Source organism: Pseudochaenichthys georgianus, chromosome 5 (genome assembly GCF_902827115.2).
Source record: "Pseudochaenichthys georgianus chromosome 5, fPseGeo1.2, whole genome shotgun sequence".
Classification (NCBI taxonomy): Eukaryota; Metazoa; Chordata; class Actinopteri; order Perciformes; family Channichthyidae; genus Pseudochaenichthys; species Pseudochaenichthys georgianus.
Genome location: NC_047507.1, coordinates 697,415 through 723,456, shown reverse-complemented (window position 1 = coordinate 723,456; position 26,042 = coordinate 697,415). Strand labels below are relative to the sequence as shown.

General features: G+C 41.4%; 1 long non-coding RNA gene across 1 annotated transcript; it reads right to left on the bottom strand.

The window, feature by feature from the left end:
- Positions 1-5,057: 5,057 nt before the first annotated feature.
- Positions 5,058-13,138, bottom strand: LOC139433809 (uncharacterized). Its single transcript, XR_011643199.1, has 2 exons — positions 12,437-13,138; positions 5,058-9,010 (listed from the first exon to the last, which is right to left on the bottom strand). It is a non-coding gene; the product is annotated as an uncharacterized lncRNA (long non-coding RNA).
- Between the last annotated feature and the right edge of the window lie 12,904 nt (positions 13,139-26,042).

Sequence of the window (26,042 nt, the reverse complement as noted above, 5' to 3'; positions counted from 1 at the left end):
GCTGCATTTCCAAACAACAGGATCGTGGTTTACGGAGAGAGCATGCAGAAGGCCATTGTCCCCAACTCAGCCAAAGCCTACAACTTCAAGAGAGAGTTGAACTTGACACAAGAAAAAGTGAGACTCATGTTTGGGGTTGGGTATCGTTGGTACGATGAGATGTTACCCCCCACTTTCCCCTACTGTAACACTGAAACCTGCTGAAGTGACACAGCCCAACCCATTACCGGTTTAAATGCATATATGTACTTTTTTTCCGGCTTAGCAGTAGCAGCATCATAAACAATACATTTTATTGAGGATCATTCACAGCTACACTACCAAAGCCCATCAGCTGGTCGGAAAGAATACTAAAGCACATGAGGATAGTTTTATAAAAACTGCCAGAATTGTGGACAAAGATTAGCTAACGTTAGGTTAGCTATCAACCTAACAAGCTGGCCAACGAACATTAGCTATCTATCAAACTAGCTAGCTAGCAAAAGTTCGCTATCTACTTTACAAACTCTGAAACATTTGCTACAGTATCTATCTCACTTAGCTATCTAGTTTATGTTAGCTATATATATCTAACAAGATAGCTAGCTAATGTTAGCTATCTAGCTACCTATTGACAAATTGGTGGCTCACATAATTTAAGAATATTATTTAATATCCTATGGTTAAACTTGCAGTGTGAACTTGTGTCTACAGTTCTGGCATTGAGTCATTTAAAAAACAATGTTGACTTTTATCAAGCTGACCGAATAGCCAGCAGCTGCTCACAGCTGGAAACATATTTTAAATTCCCAAATATGCGTTTTTTGGATAAACAAATCACATAACGGTTATCTAAATGGTTATTTTCTTACCCGAAAAAGTGTTACAACTTAATAACAGCCATTCAAAAGCTTTAAACACTGTTTCTTTGTTAAACAAATGTTGATGAAGCTGGCAACCCTTTTCCAAGTAATAGCGCACATGCTCTAACCGGAAGAACAAACACAAAATAAAGCAATGTGGAAACACCCCAGAGCAGGCAAAGCATGAGGTGAATTATTGACACTATTAAATGTTATTTTCTGTTCCAGGTTCTGAGTGTCAGTGATCACTACCCTGTGGAGGTGGAGCTGGAGGAGGAGTGGAGCTGGAGCTGGAGCAGATGGTTCAGTGAAAAAGGAATACTTTTTTAAACATGACAACAAATAACTTTAGGCTATCCATGGTCCCGATAGAGAGAGAGAGGGGGGGGGGGGGGAGTGCAAGGCGGAGCGGCCAAAGGATGTATGGGCTTTGGGGATCTTTAGCAGGATGCTTGTAGCTGACCGGGTGTTGTGCGTTGGGGGTGTGCGGAGTTGCAGTAATTGTGTGAGGTAGAAGGGAGTGAGGCCTAGGAGTGTTTTGTAAACAAACATCAGCCAGTGGATGTTGCGTCTGGTTTCAAGAGAGGGCCAGTTAGCCAGAGAGTACAGGTCACAGTGGTGTGTCCTGTAGGGGGCATTGGTGGCGAAGCGGATGGCGAAGTGATACAGAACGTCTAAATGATCGAGAGCTCCTTTACACGCCGAGCGGTAGATGGTATCACCGTAGTCGAACAGAGGAAGGACAGTTATCTGGACCAGAGAGAGTTTAGCAGATGAAATGAATGTATCCCTATACAGAAAGCTGAGTCGAGCTTTAACCTTGGTCTGAATTTTGGAGAGATGTTCTGAGAATGACAGATTACTGTCAATCCAAAATCCAAGGTATTTATAAGATTGAACTATTTCGAGGTCCCGGCCATCGGCGGTCACAATAGTGCCAGTTTGGGAGGCACCACTGCGGCCAAACCACATGATCTTGGTTTTAGTGGTGTTCAGGACCAGGCCAAGGGCAGAGAGATGTGACTGGATTCTCTGAAAACTATCCTGAAGAGTTTTCAGGACAGTATCCGGGGAAGGGCCAGCAGTGTACAGAATCGTGTCATCAGCATATAGGTGGATAGAGGAGTTGCCCACTGATTTCTCCATGTCATTTATATATATTGAGAATAGGATGGGTGCTAGAATAGAGCCTTGTGGTACTTGATGGATATGGGCTGTGTCATCAGATTTTCAGATTTTACACACTGGGTGCGCATGGACAGGTAGTTTTCAAACCAGGCTATCGATTGGTTAGTGACACCAATGCATCTAAGCTTTCCCAGAAGCAGTTGGTGATCTACAGTGTCGAAGGCTTTGGCAAGATCGATGAAAATGGCAGCACAGTATTGTCTGGAGTCAAGGGCATTGATGATATCATTTAGGACTTTGAGAGTTGCCGTCTCACACCCATGACCTGCACGGAACCCAGACTGCATGTCAGATAGTATGTTGTAAGTCTTCAGAAACCATGTTAGCTGTTTGCAATCTAACTTTTCTAACACTTTCGCTATACAGGGTAGAATGGATATTGGACGATAGCAGTTGGGGTCAGCATAGTTTCCCCCTTTAAACAAAGGTTGCACTAAGGCTGCCTTCCAGGCAGAAGGTAGCACTGCTGTCTGTATGGACAGATTACAAAGGTGGGAGATAACTTCTGCAATAATCGGGGCTGCAACTTTAAAAAAGAAGGGGTCAAGCCCATCAAGACCTGCAGGTTTGTTGGGGTCAAGTTTGCTAAGGACCTCCAGCACATCGTTCTCACTAACTTCCTGTAGGCAGAAGCTAGAGGGGCTGGGTAGTGGAGTGTTGGTGGGGGCTTAGGAGGCGCTATAGAGCCAAATAGGTTCCCACATTTAACAAAGTGCTGGTTAAAGAGCTCTGCTTTGCGTTCATTACCGGTGACTACTGTGTCCTCAATAACGAGGGAGTTAGGGAGATGAGAGGATGGGGGTTTATTCTCCATCTCTTTCACTGTTTTCCAGAATGTCCTTGGATTGGATCCACAGAGGTTGAATTGATTATGGAAGTAATCAACCTTGGCTTTGCGGATAGCCTGTATAGATTTATTTCTAATTTTCCTGAATGATATCTTTTGTTTCCCATGCTTGCTCTTCAAACAGCCGGGGACAGATACGATCTGTTCAGAAACTAGACAAAAGTTAAACAAGTACAAACCACAGACTGTCTGTGTCATGGAAAATACAGTCTCTGGTTTATTTATGTCTGTATAGGCCGTTGTTGTGAGTGTGGACGGTCGGAGCATATATAACGTTAGCTTAGCCAAGCTCCATTCAGAAAACAAGCATTCTAAAAGGTTTTTCGCCTGCCGTCCGTCTGCAGACTTGTCAAAGCATTAATTCATGGTTTTTACTAACCGGTATCAGTATGTTGTTACGTCGGCATCATTTAGAAACGTGTATTACAATTTAATCACGGTAAAATATGTTCATTTTGTTGTAGTTGTAGCTCCCGAGCCAGCGCGTCTTGTTTGAATGATGCGAGTAAACACAGCTGGCAGCCGCGGTGAAACTCGAGCGACTAGAGCGATGCGATAGGAGCGTTTAGAGCGAAGCGAATATTCGCATCGCGTCCAGTCTGAACACAGCATTAAAGCGAGCTGCACTGGAAACGCGCCATTACATCACGAGAAGTCCTAATTTAAGGGGTAATTTCTCCCAAAAAAAAAATGTTTTACTCACTATATCAACAGCCCCACCAAAAATATTTTCCACCAGCCGCCACTGCCCACATCGCTCAACACGGCTCAATAGGCACACTGTAATCAGAAGAAGGCAGACTAAAACAGCAATGTAGAGACGAATAAGACGACTAAACATGATCTTAAAATATATTTTAACATATATTTCATACACATTTCTGGAATGATTATTTTAATAAATTTTTGCTGACAGTAGGTGGGACCCTAATGACGAGTTGCCACTGGTTAAGTGTATGAACAGAATAGAGCTTGTATTGCTTCTTGATGTTTTTTATGCAACTTCAAGTTCGGCAACAAAACAGTTTTCAGTAATGTAGGACGCATTTTGTTAACCTTTTAAACCCCATCCCTGTTTTTCAGGTCTCAGGCTCAAAAAGGACTTTTCCAGAACAAATGACCAGATCTTCCCTTCTAAAAGGGTTCAATTAATAATCTTTGTTCTCAAAGTAATGATAAACCTGTGAGTTGGATGTAGAAAAGTCAGAATCAAAATAGATGTTTTTTATTTTAAAGAAAATTCAGATTGAACATGGTAAAAAACTGTAAATTATAGTGTCCGTCCAAAAAATATGTTTTACTTATAGTGAAAACTACCCTTGAATGATGGATGGTAGACTAAAAGCTTTAGGAATCCAAAGTACAACATATAATAAGTACCCTGTATCAATATTGATGCAAAAAAAGTGACATTTGACCTTTTTAGAGAGGTTTAGCAACAAAAAATTCCACCTCTGAGGTGATTTGGGTGCATGGAAATGGGCGTTTTTACCTTTTCTCTGGAACCCATTGGTCGATTTTGATGATTGACATCTCTTTTTAAACGTTAGCGCCAATAGCATTGAAGGGAAATTTCCACATACACACCAAGGTTACCATTGTGAAGTGGGGGCTATGCGCACGCAGTTTCCCCAAATCGAAACCTGTCTCACGCTCTGAAATCTGAAAACTTTTATGTAGGTTTATTGCTGATGGATTATCAGAAATCATTTCAAAGTGACACATTGGATTAACCTATGGATTAACTTCAGCAGCGTTTTTATCGTTTTAATGCCATTGAAGACCACTTTTAATAAGAAAATTACAAAGGTAAGACATATTGCCGTTTTGGCTACCTAGCACCACGTGTTGTGATGTCTGTTTTTGTCGAGTTCTTATCATGGAGTGATGATATAGATACCTATCGATTCTGTGTATTCTCACGATGCTAATCGATATGTTCGAAGTGCAGTTACGATAAGTAATAATACCGTGTTTTCTGTGCAAACGGCGTTAGTTAGCTGAGTTTCTTCCCGTTACATGGATATGAAACATTCATAGTTTATTAAATATTAAGAAGCCCTGAGACGCTGTTTCCTGCAGATGATGCGTTTTAGGTGTTATGGAAATCTAGGGCCCAAACACAGCTGGAGAGTACAAGTCAAATGAACAATACAAATAAATGGTGAATCAAGCAAAGCTGTCTTTTGGTTATTTATTTGAAGCTTCAAATACACGATACAATAATATAAATATGTCACAAGTCGCACAGAGTATAAAATAGTCTGCGCGAGAGTGCGCAGAACAATGGAAAAGCAAAGGTTATATAGAAAAGGAGTGGGAAAGAGAACAATCTGGGTTCACACAGTCAGATTGTTGATGAGACACCCAGTGGCCTTGAGTAGATAGCATAACGGTTCTCAGAGCAGGGAAGTTCGTGATGTGTCTGACTGTGTATGAGTCTCCCAGTCTGCTGAAACAGCTGTGGCCTTGCAGAGACTGGGAAACTCATAAGAGAATATAATAGAATAATAATGGTAAAAGCACAACAAGAGGAAATAAGAAGCATTTGGTTTAAACATATGAAAGACATAATAAGGATAATAATAAGGATGATAATAATAAAAATTCCCACTACATTCCCCCCTTTTGATCATACTTGATCAATAGAAAAAAACAAATGATAGGATAGACTGATATAACACATCAATGAATACACTCCATCGCTGGTTTAAGTAAACACATCACAAATATATCATAGAAAACTGGCTGTTTTTGTGGAGGACAGACTCCAATATAATGTAAGCATAAGAGAATAAGAGAAGAGGGTACGCATGATTATATTGTAGTGTCGGAACCAGACTCTTCTGATTCTAGCTGGTCTATCTCACTGTGGCGCAAAGGATTGTCTTGTAATGGAATAGTAGTATACTGAACGAAAGCTGAGGACACCATGCTGGAAACGCACTTCTTCAGTATTGGGATAATCAAACAGGTACAACTGATTAATAGGCCAAAAATGATCGCCAGGGGTGTAACTATACTAGCCAGCCATGCTTTCCACCCGCCTGATGTAAGCCAGGCCCACCAGTCCCAGCCCCCTGCGTTGGATATGTCATCAGCTTTCATGTCAGCTAACAGGTTGTTAAGATGCAGCACGGTGTCAGTGATGTTCTTGGTGGCGTCGGGAATGTAAGTGCAACAGGAGTCACCGATCACATGACACAGGCCACCCTTTGAGGCGAACAAAAGGTCAAGAGCGAATTGATGCTGCATGAGCATGTTCCTAGAGGCTATTATGAATGGGGTCAATGCCTGGAAGCCTTGAGTCGTCTCATAAGTCAGATTCTCTAGCCGGACGTGTAAGGTATCTATTTTATGGGCATTGTTTACTGTACCCCACCATGGGAACAGGCCACCCATGAATTTAGCTCCAGCGGACGTCATATCTCTTTTTACCTTGTGGTGGTCGGGGTGTTGGAACTCTGGGTAATGATGTGTCGTGTGCATTAAGGACGTGAGTACAGTGACTGCTGGATTCAAATCCACTAGAGTGCATGTCCCTATCCAAAGGGGAGCCAGAACTTGATAGAGCTTGTTGCCGCACAACCAAACGTAATCTTCTGGCGCGCTAAACCCAGAATCACTGGGCCACGCCAGTTGGAGGGAAATATGTTTAACATCAGGGAATGCTACGTTAGAAAGGATTCTCTCAGGGGCACCAGATATGTGACAATACGAGATTTTGTGAGCACCGTCACCGCATGTGTTCCGTAGGATGCGAGTACAACCAGTAGTAGTGCCTAGGAAAAAATAATGTGGTGTAAGAGACGTTTTGTGGTAAACTCTCTGGATGCAGAGGCTGTGTTTCATCCCTCTCAAATGACTAGGGTGCACATGGCTGACGGGTTGGTACTTTGCGTATGTGGTGTCAAGCGTGGATGCACGCAAAGAGGAGTCAGACCGATTACTGCATGGTGGGGGAAGCTGCCTAGCATAACGCCACCCGGTTACGCTGTCTTCATCCTTGATGGGCTTTGTCAGAGCCATAAACGCGCAGAGGTGTTCAACCTGGGTCAGAGAGCGCGGACGAACTGGCACGGACACTGATGAGTCCTGGGGGAAAAGGGTGCATGCATAACATGACCCATTTTGTCCTGCGGCCTGCAAGAATGATCTCAGAGTGTGCCACCAGACGTTACCGGTGATCCCACTACTGGTCTGACCCACATCAATGTTGCTATGGTCGCCTATGTATAGATTAAATGTAGATGTACCTATGGATGTCAACAGTGGCGTCAAAGGTTGCTTACGCTTTTCCAGGTCTGAGTTTTGGGCGCGATGTCGATGTAAAATGTGCCACACGGGTCGGCGCCGGATACATACAGACAGACAACAAAATAAAATAAATGTGGTTCGCCCTGCTTTCCCCATGTACCTCTTAGATACCTCGATTTTGGCTGACATGCTGTGTGCTGAAATGGATACATAAAATATAGGACTAGTCCTAACACAACTATCATGGCAAGTATGCAGAGGAACCATTCTATGATTGTCCAGGCTCTCCAGTAGCATTCACATTGCTCACGGTTGCGTTGTCGTCTCTCCAGGCGAGCCCTCATCACGAGGGGGAAATGTTCCATGGAGTGTGTGTGTGTATTCTCTCGGTCGATTTCGTGACCCGGACCGTCAGACTTCGCACACTGATAACACAAACGAGGAACCAGAGAGCATATGGAACCGCTCAGCTGGCACTCGCTCGTGACACCTTGTGTGTAGTGTGTTTTGGTGTATGTAGTGCAAGTGTGGTGCTGGTGGTGACTAGGACACGTCACTTGCTGTCATCTGTTGGTGACTCGGACACGTCACTTGTTGTCATCTGTTGGTGACTTGGACACGTCACTTGTTGTCATCTGTTGGTGACTTGGACATGTCACTTGTTGTTATCTGTTGGTGACTTGGACATGTCACTTGTTGTCATCTGTTGGTGACTTGGACATGTCACTTGTTGTCATCTGTTTCTATCGTTTCTCCTTTCCTGTGACCACGACCTTGCAGTGGCTGGCGTGGACCCATGTAGCTCTCTCGGCGACCTTGACCGCTGTCTGGGTGACGAGAAGCACCTGGTAGGGACCTTGCCAACGATTGGATTTCCAGCTCTTTCTCCGGAAATCCTTGACCAGCACGAAGTCGCCCGGTTGAAGGCGGTGAAGCGGACCAGTGGCAGTCGCTAAAGTGGATGATAGGTTAACACAATATGACAACATAGCATCCTCACACAAAGTTGTGGAGGGAAGAGGACATCCTGGAGCCTTGAGTCTGTGGAGGAGCCCCAAAAAGGATTTCAAATGGGCTGAGTTGACTCCGTGTTCTTTTCCGCATCCTCATGTACATCAGCACAATGGGCAGAGCTTGTGTCCATGACAGACCTGTGTCTGCACAGCATTTTGCTAGTTTGTAATTTTGCATAATGCATAATGCATAATGCAGATTAGCATGCTTCACAGTGCTTTTGGGCTGTTACTGTGAACCCCCTTGTGAACCACTCCTGATTTATAGACTCTAACATCCCCCCTTTTGACACATGATCCCACCCATGTGTCAACTTAGCGAAATGAGGGAAAAAATGTCTGGGAAGACATGGATTGGAATTTGGGCCAACCCAAAAACAGCCCCAGCAGCCTTCCATTGAGCCTTCTCAACTGGCGTAGCTAGCTGCTGCATGGAAGTCAGTGATGACATTTTGTCAGTAAAGGAGGAGACAGGGATTTTAACAAATGAGTGTGCGTGAGGTGCGAGAGGAATCAGGCCTTTGCGGCTGAGTCAGCAGACGCATTTCCTAGGGAAACTGGGTCTGTACTGCTTGCGTGTGCGGCACATTTACAGACTGCAACCTCAGATGGGAGCAGAATGGCGTCTAGTAAGCCTGCAACCAGCACATGGTTAAGTACTGGTTTGCCATCAGATTTAAGAAATTGTCTACACTTCCAAATGGCCCCAAAATCGTGTACTACCCCGAAAGCATATCGTGAGTCAGTGTAAATAGTCACGGTTTTGCCTTCTGCAAACGTGCAGGCTTCAGTTAGTGCGATGAGCTCTGCTGCCTGTGCTGAGAGGTGGCATGGAAGCGGTCCAGAACGGAGAACAGCAGAATCTGAAACAACAGGAAAAAAAACAAAAAAAAAACAAACAAATAAATTAGTGCCCCCTTGGTCGCGAGAGGCAGACCCATCAACATACAAAATGAGGTCAGCGTTGGTCAGAGGAACGTCTTTTAAGTCCAAACAATAAAAACCTGTCTGTCTTTAAGTCCGGTCTAGGTGTGCACACAATGGAAATTACGTCAACTGTCTTCAGGCAATATTCAAACTAAATGAAGTCTCTCCTTTTGAAACATCATGTGTTGAAATAAACACCTGCAGTTCAAAAAAATAAAAAAAATAAAAAATGAATTGCCTAATATTTTTGTTGTGGAATCAATTAATTTCTTTCTTTAAAGGCAAAAACATGAAAAAGCTAAGAGAAAAACCCTATTGAATACAATATTATTTGGAGCAACTTAATTTATAAATAGTTGTCAACTTAAAAACATGTGTTCATGTTCAACATGTGGTAATTAAGTACATACAATTTAAGATTATATTTAAATAATACGGTAAAACAAGTTGGAACTTTGGAGTAATCAACTTAAAAACTTGTGTTTATGCTACCAATTATTAAGTGAGTGGTAATTGAAAACACCTCTGATTGTAGAGGAAAAGCCTTCTCCCCTAACCCAAATAACTTTGTTGCTTTAACAACATTTCAATAGAAGTTGTCTTAACTCAATAACCATCGATGCAACCTATTGCCTTGATTTTCTTTGTTAAGCCAAGGCATTTGTTGTTAGAGTGTACGTAGACTGGGCCTCCCATATAACCTGGCTGAGCCGATATAAAAACCAATCAGCAAATAACTTTTCAATACATTATTGATTACTATTTTTGAGGTACTTTTAGGTTGGAAGTGAACATAAGTCATAGGTACATGGTGTACTTTTCCTTCACTACATGTATGTAATACCTTTAGTTACTTCACAGATGTGGATGAATGATGTGAAATATAATCAAGTGTTGAATCAGACTTTAGTTCCACCTGGAGTAAATCCACAAGCTACTCTGCAGAATAAAAAGCCATTCAAAGTAGCTGCACCTTCACCAGCTTTGAGAACACTTTCATGATCAATCATTATAAAACATATCATATATATTATTCTGAAATGGACCAATCTGCACAACGACTACTTTTACTGTCTTTACTTTCACTATATTTTTATAATACTTTTCTACTTTTACTTGAAGAACATTTTGAATGCAGGACTTTTACTGTAACACTCTGGTATTTCTACTTTTACTCAAGTACAAGATCTGAGTACTTATTCCTTTACTCAAGTACAATATCTGAGTACTTCTAATTTCACTACAATATCTGAGTACTTATTCCACTTCTGGTAGTGTATTAGTCTGAATTGTAGCTACAAAATCACACAGAGCTGCATAAAAATAGAATAATATGTACACGTGTGTACAATGATTTGTAGGTAATTTTGACTACTCAAGACACCTCACTTATACATCTTCAAAGTATTGGCTTTCAGAATATTAAACTTGTTTCGGCAAATTCAGATGATAAATACAACTTTGAAGCTTGTAACGGCATAATTACAAGCAGAGAACGGACTAATGTAACGTCACAGCAAGCATAACAACAGCCGTGTGTTATGAACACATACGCAAGAATGACATCATCTGTTGCTTAGTGACTTTTTTAACATTTAGTCTTAACACAAACGTGTGAATGTGTAAGGTTTACCATTATATTCAAATGTGAACAAAAATTGACTGTCTTTGTGTACCGGAACACTGAAAAATGCATTTGAGACATCTATGGCAGTAAATATGTTGCAGAGGCTGGAACTTTTGGAGTAATCAGATAAGAATTCCGGACGAGCGTGCATGCACAGCTGCATTTACATCGTAAATCCTGGACAAATCTCCACTCGTCAGGAGGTTTGTCTCTGATCTTTTTGACAGGAAACACTGGAATCGTTACACGGAATAATGACCCCTTTTAAGCAGAGAGGTAAACACTGGCCATCAACAGCTTCACGTTTCAATGGGTACGGTACGTGAACGTGGACATTAACCCTAAGTCATATCTGTGAGCTGCCCAGAGTGAGTATGGCACATCTGAAAGCGCGGCAGGAAGCTCAGAGATATGAGAATTACCTTATCCTCAACCAACAGCAATGTGCGCAGAACGGCTACGTTCGTGCACATTTTCCTTTGATACACGTCACGTGACATAGAGTACATGACATATTCTGTGTGTGTAGGTGCCCAATCAGTGACTGACTCCCAATCTTTAACGATTGGACCCAAATCCCTCCATCTATCAGTGGGGCCCCTGGCTAGTGAAATGTGTGGACCGCCCCTGGGATTTGACACAGCTGGTTGTGTCTTGTGTGTGTGTGAGTCTTAACAGAGATAGCGCTACCCAGCGAATTCCAATACATTTTTAAATATGAGCTCATCATTCACACATTCTAACAGTAAAACTCTCATCATAGCATTTACACGGATCTTTCAACCCCGTTAGCAGTACAATGCAAAATGAGAAGTTTCCACACAGCAGGTGGAAAACCACATTGATCAGTCAAACGCAACAACTCCTGAAAATCAGGATATGTCAGCAGCCCATTGATACACATTCACCAGTTCTTTATCATCAAATGACACTTTTTGAACCATCGTAGGAGATGGCTGTCGGACTTTAAGACCCTCATTTGTGGAAAAATGAGGTCCAAGCCGAACCGGAGAACCAGATCTCTGCCCAGTAAATGTATTGGGCAGGCAGATGATAAAATAACTGTTTTTTACTGATGTGGGAAATGGATTACTGTCAACACCGTTATCTCCACTCTGAAGTGGTACAGAAACTTCTCCTTTTCATAAACCCAGCATATGAATAAATCTATCACTACATTTGCATGCATGTGATTTATATTGTGGAGGAAACACAAAACACTTTTTATCTTTCTTTTCAGTCTTATCCTCAGCCTGTATCTTTTTTATTGCCGCGGCCAATTGCCTTTCACGGCACTCTGCTTCATCCTCCCAGTATTTTAAACACTTTCTATGAGTGTCCAGTCTCTCTAAATCTTTTACTTTAATTGTACTCTTCTTCTTCATTCCATCTTCACACTCTTGTAATTTATCCCTTAGGTTTTTGATTTTTAATTTACTCAAAGAACCTCCCTTAGGAAATCCGAACATTTCCGTCCATATATTTAATTTAGCCAGACTTTCTTCACCATATTTTGCTCACATGACATCAACTATCGGACCCTCAGGAGGCTGTACATACCCCCTCCCCTGCTTTGCCCCCATAGCAAAGTCTTTTAAAGTGTCACCAAAACACTATTTTTCATCCGTCGATGCTAGATATGCCAAATATCTCTGTTTTCGAGCAGTCCCTCTCCTGATGTCATGGAGTTTTAATTACGTTTAACTTTAAACAATTTAGACTTTGCACATCTCACCGAGTATTGAAAGCCCTTTGAGTTCGTTGGATCTCGTGAAGTCAATCGGTTCCACCCCTCGCGCTGGTCCCCTCGTCCTGTACGTTTTATGTCGGGGTAGAGGAGGATCCAAGATCCCGGAGCAACCCACCAGCATCCAGAGGTTTCCCCGATCAAGCATACAGAGATCCTGCCGACAACGCCATTTGTTATGGAAATCTAGGGCCCAAACACAGCTGGAGAGTACAAGTCAAATGAACAATACAAATAAATGGTGAATCAAGCAAAGCTGTCTTTTGGTTATTTATTTGAAGCTTCAAATACACGATACAATAATATAAATATGTCACAAGTCGCACAGAGTATAAAATAGTCTGCGCGAGAGTGCGCAGAACAATGGAAAAGCAAAGGTTATATAGAAAAGGAGTGGGAAAGAGAACAATCTGGGTTCACACAGTCAGATTGTTGATGAGACACCCAGTGGCCTTGAGTAGATAGCATAACGGTTCTCAGAGCAGGGAAGTTCGTGATGTGTCTGACTGTGTATGAGTCTCCCAGTCTGCTGAAACAGCTGTGGCCTTGCAGAGACTGGGAAACTCATAAGAGAATATAATAGAATAATAATGGTAAAAGCACAACAAGAGGAAATAAGAAGCATTTGGTTTAAACATATGAAAGACATAATAAGGATAATAATAAGGATGATAATAATAAAAATTCCCACTACATTGGTTAAGTGAAAAATATTTTAACCTAAATTCATAGAATCTAAATGTTTGTCAAATGAGGTAGAAGGTGAATACTTCATTTCAGGATTTTTAATCAAAGTATTTTAACTATTTGGTGGGGAAAAAAAGTTGTGTGGCTTCGGTTAGTTCGGATTCAGCAAAAACAAACGAATAAAGTATCTGACAAGTCATCCGACAACTATCCTCAAGGTAAAGCACCTAAATGACTCTAAATATAGAATATATTTTTTTAATGGGCTAAAATACATTTAGCAGACTGTCACGTCTACAGCAATATGTTTCTGAGCCAAACTGACGAGGATAAGTTCCTCATATCACTTCAATACAACAAAACTATCCATTTAAACTATATTCACAGACGCATGGCATATTACAGTATATCACTGCTTTTTTACTAACAATGCTTTTTGTTATCTGCAATAAAAAAGAATCATGAAATTATATGTTGTGCTTTCTGTGTCATTATAAACTCCATGAATAATTGTATTAGGTTAATGTAGAGTCATGCAGTTTCTTTTTTGGAGTTTTTTAACAACTGTTAACAAGAAATGTGGTTAAATGAATACAAGTTTAAAAATGTTTATCCATATTGAACTCCTACGTGTTGTATATAAAGATTCTGCTGATATCACAATGTGTGTTTCGGTTCCCACATCATATTCTTTTTTATCACTTGTAAAGACATGGCATGGACAGGTGCGCTACTTTGTGAAAGAAAACATACAGAAGGTGATGAGTTGCACGAGCTAACCAAAGTCTTTACGGGTTTGTACAGAATCTCTGTCTGTCAGTATGATCCGATGAACAGTAAATGGTGTGGAAGTATATTACATTATCATTATTACTTTACTTTCTGTGCTGCTTTTAATCTAAATGATTCTCATGGGATCAATTACGTTTGAATTATTTTACCTTTCTAACATAACATATAGACATTGACATTATCTAGCAGAAATCTGTCAATACAAATATTATACAAGCAGTAAGAAAACCGTACATATTACTAAAGAGAATGATTCAGATTCAGGTTGATTTTATTAATCTGATGTTCAAGCAGTCGAACAAGGTCACTTCCAATGTTTTCATCCGAGCTGCAGGACTCCTCTGAAGGAGACACGAGGTTCGAGGGGGGGTCTGACACCGAATGCTCTCTGGAGTCCAGCATTTCTTTGAGTTCCTCTGACCCTTCATCTGAAAGTGGAGAGTACACTGAGGGAAGAACGGAGGTTGTTCTCCCATGAGCTGGGGAAAACCAGGGTGTCCTCACAGATTGTGAGAAGAAAGCCCCCCGTGGTGGTGGATGGTGGCCCGGACCCTCAGTGTCCTCTCCACTTTCAGATGAAGGGTCAGAGGAACTCAAAGAAATGCTGGACTTCAGAGAGCATTCAGTATCAGACCCCCCCTCGAACCTTGTGTCTTCTTCAGATGAGTCCCGCAGCTCGCTGGCAGATGAAGGCTACAAGTCTCCTCTGCACTGAAATGCTTCTTCATTTTAGTTCCTTCTCTTTGCTCCAGGTCTTTCTCCTTCTCTGCTCACTAAAGAAATAAACCCTTGGTCAAACTGCATGTTTATCTTTGGCAGCAAGGTGCATAAACACACTAACAGTTGTTTTTTGTTTTTGAGTAATCAAGCAGCTCTTCAAAAACACATCAAACACATCCCTCAAAATATGGCCTTTTTCCCCATGGAATGATCCGTGTATAATAATTGGGACAAACAGGTTTGAAAGTTTTGGCAGCTAAAATCTCGCCTGGGACATCAAATTGGCTTGAACCGTCCCTGCTCCCACCTCTTTTTACACGCCTTTTTACATACCTGCCACACCTGACATTATGACGTTAACAATGAGAAAAAGGAGGGGTGTAAACATTTTTTTCAAACTGTAGACACAGCCAAAGTATTTAGATCCATTACTTCAGTAAAGTACATATCCCACAATATGAAAATACTTCACTACAAGTCCTGCATTCACAGCCTCTTTCTGCTTTTTGCATGGGAGCCTGCCTGCAGACCTCCACTCTCAGGACAGTTCCGGTGCAGACCTCTACTCTCAGGACACCTCCACTGTCAGTACAGGAAGTGACGATTCTGACGCGTTTTTTTCCCGCCCACCGAAGGACTCGTTTGATGGAAGTTTTCAAATCACAATGGAGACTCATCACGGAGGTGATGAGTCCGACCACCGTGCACTTTGGGTCGGCCGTGGTCAAGCTCTTTTGTATTTTGTGCCTCCACTATGACATGTCTCCATGCTTTAATGTTCAAAAAGCTCTTTATTTTTCTCATACTGCCTGTGCTGCAGCACCTCTTTTCACCCTCTGTCTGAAACCAGAGCCCATCTGCTCTGACAATAAAATGTTAATTTTTGTGGTTAAAAACTAATGAAATCTTATGGGGCATCTAAATTGAAACAAAAACAGAAATGGATGATTGTGAGAGATAATCAGTTGTTTTGTTTTCTGACAGAGATAACAGAAGTAATCGGTACGACATTCGGTGCAGTGCATCTATGGGACCAAATCGTTACAAGGAGAAGTTTGTCTACTTCTACAGGTCAGAGACACAAGTACAGCCAAGCCAGGACAATCCTATGTGTGGTTTAAAGACCTTTTAGGACAACAGAGACAGACTTAAAATGGGGAGTGATGACACACGGCAAATGGTCTTCGAACTGGATTCAGACCAAGCCTCAGTACACATCTGCCAATTGAGCTATACGTTATGTCTCACAGGAATTAAAATATGTCTTAAATTGGTAACAGCCACATTCAATTGGATACTTATCATTGAAAAACTGTGTGGAATATCAAAGACCAAAAAAGTTATCAATATGTGACACATTACATTACTCTTCATTGAGACGCTTGACTTAAATATTTGTAGTCCTATAATTTATTTTATGGTTCTATGGTTTGGTAGCTAAGACCCAGAACATCATAGGCTTTACAAATCATCACAGTGTGCTGTTTGCCCAAGGCTTGAAATATCTCACTAACTAATGAAAATACATTAATAAACAAACAAAACATAACATGTGTGCTTATAAGCTTTATAATGCAGTACATGTTTGTGGCTTTGTGTTTCAGAAAGAAAGAAGTGCAGATATTAGACTCCTACCAGTACGGAGGAAATTATGTGCTGACCAGAAAGCCTTTCGTTCTCCTTCTAAATTGTCCAAAAACAGGTATTTGTTTTTGTGTGTTTGTGTTTTTTAGACGATCATTGTGAGGATCAATTTGGGTTTTGTGTGTTGGGCCTTTATGGATTATGAGGACATTTTGGCCTGTTCTTTATATTTGGTACGGCCTTCAATGGATGTTACAGCACTTCTTTAGTTAAAATAGGGGTTAAAGGATAGGCAAAAATGTTTTGTTTATGTAGGTCCTCAAAGGTGTGTGAATGTGTGTTTGCATATGTCTTGCACGGCTATCCTTGTGAGGACCACTTGGAGTTTTAGGTCGCATTCACACCAGCCTTATTGAATCGAACCCTGGTGCGTTTCACCGCTTGGTGCGGTTTGTTTGGGTCGGTGTAAACGCAGTCTGAGACCTCTGAAGTGAACTTAACAACCTAAAAGAGGTGGTCTCAGACCGCTTGGTAGTGAACTCTGGAGCGGTTCATCTCTGGTGTGAACGCAGTCTGCACCAACACATAGGAAGCATGGTATTTACGAGTCACAAGAACACGGATGTCTTCATAATCATATGCGGGCCGCTAGAGTCTGTTGATCTCCAGATTGACAGCAGCATGAAAATGACCTGGCGATGCTCCATGTAGGCTCCGGTAGAAATTGTCGCGATTTGCGTTTCACCTCCCAATGGTTGAACATGACTTGTGTTTAAAGTGTATAGTCCGTTTGAGTTTTGTCCGTGTGAACGCAAACCAAACCTTCTGAAAAAATAAATAATGTAACAAACTGTCGTCTGATGCGCACCAATCTTGCACATTCTCAAAATATTGAAGTGACTTTTATTTTGTATATATTGATTGTTGTGTTTTTATGTAGATCTTAATGTGTGCACATGTTCAAATGTGTCATTGATTGTGTATTGATAAACGGTATTTTGATCTCTGTCTGTACACACAAACTGGAAGATTGACAATAAAGTTTACTTTGACTATTAGGTGTGAATGTAACCTAAGTTGTCAGGACCTTTCTATATTGTGAGGTCCTAACTTTACGAAATACATAAATGGACTGTTTAAACATAAATACTTTTTTTTAAATTAGGTTGCATTAACGGCGTGTGTGTGTGTGTGTGTGTGTGTGTGTGTGTGTGTGTGTGTGTGTGTGTGTGTGTCTGTGTGTGTGTGTGTGTGTGTGTGTGTGTGTGTGTGTGTTTGCCTCCAGTTGTGCAGGATCTGGTGTTGATCCCGGTCCACACCAAACCAAGTAACGCAGAGGCGGAACTGAACGCTCTTCATGACGTGGTTGAGGTTGTGAGGGAAAAAAGGAAGAATGATGTAAGTGTTTAAAATATTATTGATGGGTTTGAGAGAAAAACAATGTGGTAAAACCTTTACATTTAATATTAACCATTTTTTGTTTATCATGATATTAAGTGATGGGTTTTTCAGGGATTAAATCGTTTTGTTTAGTTTTGTTTCTCATGTAAGGAAAACTTGTTTACGCTTAAAATAACTTCAGTTTGAAAAAAGTAAAAACAAATCAACATAATGTGATTTTCCATTCTGAGTTTGGTTGTGTTCTTTCTTCTGCAGAACATTATGATTTTGGGAGACTTTAATGCCGATGGACCGTATCTCTCCAAGAAGAAGAAGAAAACGCTCCGTATCTTCTCGGCTCCTTATCATTGGCTGATAGGCGATGATGTCGACACCACGACTACTAACAAAAAAAAAGCACCTACGACAGGTAATACACATCTCATTGTTACAGTTTAATCCAAGCATATTTTGTGTTTGTTAAAAAAAATGAATTGTGCTGCATTTCCAAACAACAGGATCGTGGTTTACGGAGAGAGCATGCTGGAGGCCATCGTCCCCAACTCAGCCAAAGCCTACAACTTCAAGAGAGAGTTGAACTTGACACAAGAAAAAGTGAGACTCATGTTTGGGGTTGGGTATCGTTGGTACGATGAGATGTTACCCCCCACTCTCCCCTACTGTAACACTGAAACCTGCGTGACACAGCCCGACCCATTACCGGTTTAAGGCAAGGCAAGTTTATTTATATAGCACCTTTCAACAGGCAATTCAAAGTGCTTTACAAAAAACGAAAGACATTAAGAAAATGGCATTTAAAATCAGTCATTAAAAATAAAAGATAATAAAATAAACATTAAAAGAAAAAATACATGGATAAAAGTTAAAGTGCCGTTTAAGATGTGAATAGTTCAATTAAAAGCAGCGGCAAAAAGAAAAGTCTTCAGCCTGGATTTAAAAGTAGTCAGAGTTGCAGCGGACCTGCAGTTTTCAGGGAGTTTGTTCCAGACATTTGGAGCATAATAACTGAACGCTGCTTTACCATGTTTAGTTCTGACTCTGGGGACAGAAAGCTGACCAGTCCCTGAAGACCTGAGAGATCTGGATGGTTCATAATTTAGCACAAGGTCAGAAATGTATTTTGGGCCTAAACCATTCAAAGCTTTATAAACCAGCAGCAGTATTTTGAAATCTATTCTTTGACACACAGGAAGCCAGTGTAAAGACTTCAGAACTGGAGTGATGTGATCCACTTTCTTAGTGTTCGTGAGGACTCGAGCAGCGGCGTTCTGAATCAGCTGCAGCTTTCTAATAGATTTTTTTATGAGACCTGTGAAGACACCATTGCAGTAGTCCAGTCGACTGAAGATAAAAGCATGGACAAGTTTTTCCAAATCCTGCTGTGACATTAGTCTTTTAATCCTAGATGTATTCTTTAGGTGATAGTAGGCTGATTTAGTAACTGTTTTAATGTGACTGTTGAAACTCAGGTCAGAGTCCATGACTACACCTAGATTTCTGGCTTTATCTGTTGTTTTGAACATTGCCGACTGAAGCTCAGCGCTAACTTTTATACGTTCTGACTTGGCTCCAAAAACCATTACCTCAGTTTTATCTTTGTTTAATTGGAGAAAGTTCTGAAACATCCAGATATTGATTTGTTCAATGCACTTACTCAGTGTTTGAATTGGAGCATAGTCTCCTGGTGAAATTGTTACGTAAATGTGTGTGTCATCCGCATAGCTATGGTAACTTATTTAGTTGTTTTTCATTATCTGAGCCAGTGGTAGCATGTAGATGTTTAAGAGAAGAGGCCCCAAGATGGAGCCTTGAGGTACCCCACATGTCATATTTGTCAACTCAGATGTGTATTTACCTATAGAAACAAAGTTGTTTCTGTCCTTTAAGTAGGATTCAAACCAATTTAGAACTGTTTTTGAAAGTCCCACCCAGTTTTCTAGTCGGTCGAGTAATATGTTGTGGTCAACAGTGTCAAACGCAGCACTGAGATCTAATAATACTAACACTGAAGTTCTGCCACTGTCTGTGTTTAAGTGGATGTCATTGAAGACCTTTACAAGAGCAGTCTCAGTGCTGTGGTTTGGACGAAAGCCTGACTGGAACACATCGAAACAACTATTTAAATGCAAGAAATTACTCAACTGTTGAAAAACAACTTTTTCAATAATTTTACCTAGAAATGGCGGGTTTGATATGGGCCTGTAATTATTCATTACTGAAGCATCTAGATTATTCTTTTTTGAGAGCGGTTTAATGACTGCAGTTTTCAGGGCCTGTGGAAAAATACCTTAGTAAAGAGATTTGTTTACTATATGAAGTAGATCTGAGGCCATGCAACAAAAAACATCTTTGAAAAATCCTGTTGGAATAATATCAAGGCAGCAGGAGGAGGATTTCAGAAGTTGAATAATGTCCTCTAGGTTTTTATCATTAATCTGATGGAATTGTGTGATGGTGTTTGAATTGATATTAGGTGGACATAAGGACAACACATTTGCTGTACCTGATGCAGAGGCACTGACTGCTTGTCTGATTTTCTGAATTTTGTCAGTGAAAAAGGAGGCAAAATCATTGCACGCCCTGGTGGATAGAAATTCAGAGGCTACTGACACTGGGGGGTTAGTTAGTCTGTCGACGGTAGCAAACAAGGCACGTGCATTGTTTTTGTTTTTGGTAATGATGTCAGAGAAGAACGACAGTCGTGCGTTTTTCAATTCCAAATTATAAAGGCCAAGTCTCTCTTTATAGATTTCAAAGTGAACCTGGAGATTTGTTTTTCGCCACCTACGTTCAGCTTTTCGACACTCTCTTTTTTCTGCTCTCACGGTCATGGCCTTTCTCCATGGAGATATTTTCTTCCCAGTCACTTCCTTTACCTTAGTTGGAGCAATGGCATCTATAAAAATTTTAATTTTTGAATTAAAATGATCTACTATCTCATTTACTGAGATGTTAGCAGGGGCAAGTGTGGAAGAAAAATTCTGAGTAAACATTTCCCTGGTATTTTCAGTTAAATATCGCTTTGTGGTTACCTCTTTTTGAACATTTTTGTGAACAGAAATAAAGCTCTCAAAGAAGAAAACACAGGAATGGTCAGAGAGTGCAACATCAGTCACCACAACCTTAGAGATTCAGACCCTTTGAGATAATTAAGTCCTGAGTGTGCCCCTTATTGTGCGTGGGCTCCGTCACATGCTGAGTCAGTCCATAGTTATCAAGAACACAAAACAGTTATTTTGCCCCTCTGTCCTGGGGGTTGTCAACATGGATTGTTAAAATCACCAACAATGACTGGACGATCAAAGTCAATACACACTATAGACAGCAGTTCAGTAAAGTCATCAAAAAAGCTTGCACAGTATTTGGGTGGTCTATAGATATTTAGTAACAGAGCTCGAGAGGAGCACATATATTTTCAATCCAATCCAATCCAACTTTATTTATATAGCACTTTAAAAACCTTCAGACCAAAGTGCTGTACACAACATAATATAAATACATTTAAAATACAAGATACAAACACAAAACAAACCAGAATAAACGTAATAATTAAAAAATAAATAACAGGCATATAATAAAAACAATAGACCACTGAAAGCAAATAAAAGCAACACTCTACTTGTTTCTGAATGCCAAGGAGAAGAGGTGGGTTTTCAGACGGGATTTAAAAACAGTCAGTGTGGGACCCTGTCTGATGAGCAAGGGCAGGTCGTTCCACAGTTTAGGGGCGGCAGCAGAGAAAGCACGGTCCCCTCTGCGCTTAGACTTTGTTTTTGGCACCCTCAGGAGCAACTGATCAGCTGACCTGAGAGTGCGAGTGGGCGTGTAGCTGTGTAACAGCTCAGAGAGGTACGGCGGGGCCAGGCCATTCAGGGCTTTAAAAGTAAATAAAAGAGTTTTAAAATGAATCCTCAAATGAACGGGCAGCCAGTGGAGTGAAGATAAAATGGGGGAAATGTGCTCGTGTTTGCGTGTGCCAGTTAGTAGCCGTGCTGCTGCATTTTGCACCATCTGGAGGCGAGCAAGGGAGGATGCACTTATCCCCATATATAGTGCATTACAATAATCCAAGCGGGAGGTGACGAAGGCATGGATTACAGTTTCAAAGAGGTCACTATTTAAAAAAGGCTTTATTTTGGCTAGCTGCCTGAGGTGGAAGAAGCTGTTTTTAACAACTGCCTTGATCTGGCTGTCAAGCTTGAGTTCAGGGTCCATCTTTATCCCAAGATTTGTGATGGTAGGCCTGGTGGAGTGGCCCAGGGATCCTAGGTCTATAGGAGTGGTCCGAGGGGCACCAAAAACCATCACTTCGGTTTTGTCATCATTTAATTTTAAAAAGTTGCATGACATCCAGGACTTAATGTCTTCAAGGCAGTTTAACAGCGGTTTAATTGAATATGAGTCATTCTTTTTAAGTGGCACATATATTTGGCAATCGTCTGCATAACAATGGAAAGCGATACCGTGCTTCCTAAGAATGGACCCAAGAGGGAGCAAATACAGGGAGAACAACAGGGGGCCTAACACTGAGCCCTGTGGAACCCCACAAAGGAGAGGAGCAGACGAGGACTCAGAGTCCCCAAGGCTGACGCAGAAAGTCCTACCAGTCAGATACGACCTAAACCATTCGAGGGCTTTGCCCCTAATGCCCACCCACTGCTCCAAACGAGCTATCAGGATCTCATGGTCCACTGTATCAAAAGCGGCCGTTAGATCAAGGAGTAAAAGGATAATGCATTCACCCGAGTCTGTTGCTAAGAGGATATCATTAAAAACTCTTAAAAGAGCTGATTCCGTGCTGTGCAAGGTTTTAAAACCAGATTGGAAGACCTCGAGTACCTTGTGCTCTTCCAGAAAAGCGAGAAGTTGACTGTATACAATCTTCTCTAGGATTTTTGACATAAAAGGTAACTTGGAAATGGGCCTAAAGTTTGCAAGAACTGTGGGATCCAGACTAGGTTTCTTAATAAGTGGTTGAACAACGGCATGTTTCCAATTTTCCGGAACAACCCCTGTGAGCAGACTGCTGTTAAAAACGTCAAGAACAAAAGGTCCTATAGTGGGGAATACCTCTTTAAAAAATCGAGGAGGGACAGGGTCGATTGGAGAACCAGAGGGTTTTATTTTGGAGACAATCTCCTGCACAGAGGACAGAGTCATATGCTCAAAACGGTCAAAAACAGCAAAGCCGGGGGCAGAGACAGAGGTGTCTTTTGATGGAGCAGTGATTTGAGTCCTAGTTGAAGTGACTTTATTAATAAAAAATTGAAGAAAATGTTCACAGACTGCAGGGGAGGTCTCCACACAGGTAGTCTGAGGGGCATTAAGAGCTGAATCTATTGTCTGAAATAGTACACGAGGTTTGTGACAGTTTACAAGAATGATGTCAGAGAAATGTTTTATTTTTGCCTCTTTTACAGTTTTCTGGTAGAGACGCCAACACTGCCTCAACATTTGAAAAGACACTTGTAGTTTGTCCTTATTCCATTTTCTTTCAGCTCTACGGCATTCACGTCGGGCAGCACGAGTCGTGGCATTGAGCCAAGGCTCGGATTTAGTTTTGGGTCGCCTTGTTTTTAATGGAGCCACAGTGTCCATAGCAGCTTTACATGTGGAGTGAAACCATAAACTAAGCTCCTCCGTAGTGTTAGACATAGGCTCATGGATAACACCGTTTTCATGATTAAACACGGCCGAAAACTGACCAGCAGTGGAAGTGTTAATTATACGAGATAGCCGGGCAGCAGCGAGCGGTTTGACAGTAGTACAGGCAAGTGTAACATCAAATAAAACAGGCATATGATCTGAGAAAACAGCGTCACATATCTCCAAGTTAAGAACAGGCAAACCATATGATAAAACAATATCAAGTGTGTGTCCGCGTTCTTGCGTGGGGCCAGACACATACTGAGCAAGACTAAAAGAATCAACAAGGTTTAAAAAATCCTTTGCCATAGGTTTCTCAGGACAACACACATGAATATTAAAATCCCCAACAATAAGGACACGATCATATTGCGGCATCATTTCAGCCAGAAAGTCAGAGAAATCATTTATGAAGTCCTTATTGTATTTGGGAGGTCTATAGACCACCGCACACAGCACTGTGTGAGAGCGGCCAAGCTCGAACACGCTCAGTTCAAAGCTACAAGGAGAGAATGACAGCGATAGTTGCTGACATTTAAAATCACTCCTAAAGACTGTAGCTACTCCTCCGCCTCGGCCCGAAGTCCGTGGAGAGTTAAAATAGCAGCAATCTGGAGGTAAAAGTTCGGTAAAGGCGCTGGACTCACCAGTACCGAGCCATGTCTCAGTGACGAAGAGGAAATCCAGTCCTTTTGAAGTGAAGAACTCCTTAATGACAAAAGTCTTGTTTGTCAATGATCTGGCATTTATGAGGCCAAACCTGGCAGGAACCAGTGGGTCCGCGGCGTTTGAGGTCCAGGGAGCCCGACAAAGAGACGGCAGGTTATTCAGATTCACCCCGCGCCTGTGGAGACGAGGGGAGCAGGGCCCGCGGCCAGGATGGAAAGCTTCATCCGGGCCGATGACAGGTACCAACCAGGCATCGACAGGGTCCAGATAGCAACAATGAAGAGACAGGCGAGGCACGGCGTGGTATTCAGTCCTTGAGATAGGACAAGCTGAAAATGCCTTCATCCTCAACAGTAGACCACTGCGTTTTCCGCGGTGGCGTTTACGGCGGGTAGTTGGAGCCGGGGTGCGGCACAGGTAAGCTGGTACTCCCAATAAGAACGGGTGGAGCGTTTTATGTCCACGATCCGAATTCACAGGATTTAATGCCGAAAAACGAAGATCCAGAAGTGTTTAGCAATCGTATACTAATAGAGAGTTGACATTTAGAGCAAAAAGTGACAAAAACAGCACAAACACACACAACACTCGCAGATACGGACGGCAGGCCACACACACTGGCGCCATCTTGGATCTTATCTTAGATATTTAGCTAGCTAGCTAGCGAAAGTTAGCTATCTACTTTACAAACTAGGAAACATTTGCTCTCTATCTCACTTAGCTAGATAGTTTATGTTAGCTATATATCTAACAAGATAGCTAGCTAATGTTAGATATCTAGACTATTGACAAATTGGTGGCTCGCATAACTTAGGACTATTATTTAATATCCTACGGTTAGACTTGCAGTGCAAACTTGTGTCTATAGTTCTGGCATTGAGAGTAATTTTAAAAACACTGTTGACTTTTATTAAGCTGACCAACCTCTGTCAAATAGCCAGCAGCTGTTCACAGCTGGAAACATCTTTTAAATGCCCAAATATGCATTTTTTGGATAAACAAATCACATAACGGTTATCTAAATGGTTAGTTTCTTACGCGAAAAAGTATTACAACTTAATAACAGCCATTCAAAAGCTTTAAACACTGTTTCTTTGTTAAAGAAATGTTGATGAAGCTGGCAACCCTTTTCCAAGTAATAGCGCATATGTTCTAACCGGAAGAACAAACACAAAATAAAGCAATGTGGAAACACCCCAGAGCAAGCAAAGCATGAGGTGAATTATTGACACTATTAAATTATATTTTCTGTCCCAGACTCAGAGTGTAAGTGATCATTACCCTGTGGAGCTGGAGCTGGAGGTGAAGCTGCTGGTGGAGCTGAAGCTGGAGCTGATGGTGAAGCTGGAGCTGGAGCAGATGGCTCAGTGAAAAATGAATCCAGTGAGACCCTTGACTGGAAGACCTCAGGGTAAAGATGTATATTGTTTAATCAACATCAGTGACAAATATTAGACATAGGAGTGTATTTAGTTGTGTTTTTTATGGCTCTTGCTGCATCATGAATCTCACATTAACAATATAATTACATATCTTTTGAACTGATGACTTACAGGAGCCAAGAAGAAGGCCGGGCCGGCTGCCACAAAGTGGAAAGGAGCGTAAGCCAAGAGAAGAGGAATCGATCTTCAATATGTTATTATCTTAAAGTAGTTTTAGTTATTAGCTTTTAGTGAAGAGCGCTATTCAACCCTGTGACCCGTTTCAAGGTTATGAATGCATAATAAGTTAGTTATGATGTAGTTAAAACAATATTGGATGATTGACCCGTGAACACCATGAACGGTAACAGCTTTTGAACACAACACAAGGGTTAAGTGTATGAACAGAATAGAGCTTGTATTGCTTCTTGATGTTTTTGATGCAGCTTCAGGTTCAGCAACAGAACAGTTTTCAGTAATGTAGGAGGCATTTTGTTAAAGGGGACCTATTATGAAAAATGTACTTTTTGATGTCTTTTATACATAAATATGTGTCCCCGGTGTGTCAGGGAACTCACAAAATGTCAGAAAACAAAACCCTCTCTCTTTTCCTCCGTAACCACATCTCTAAAAAACAAGCAGATCCAGAATTGTGGCTCCTTTTACGTCATTGG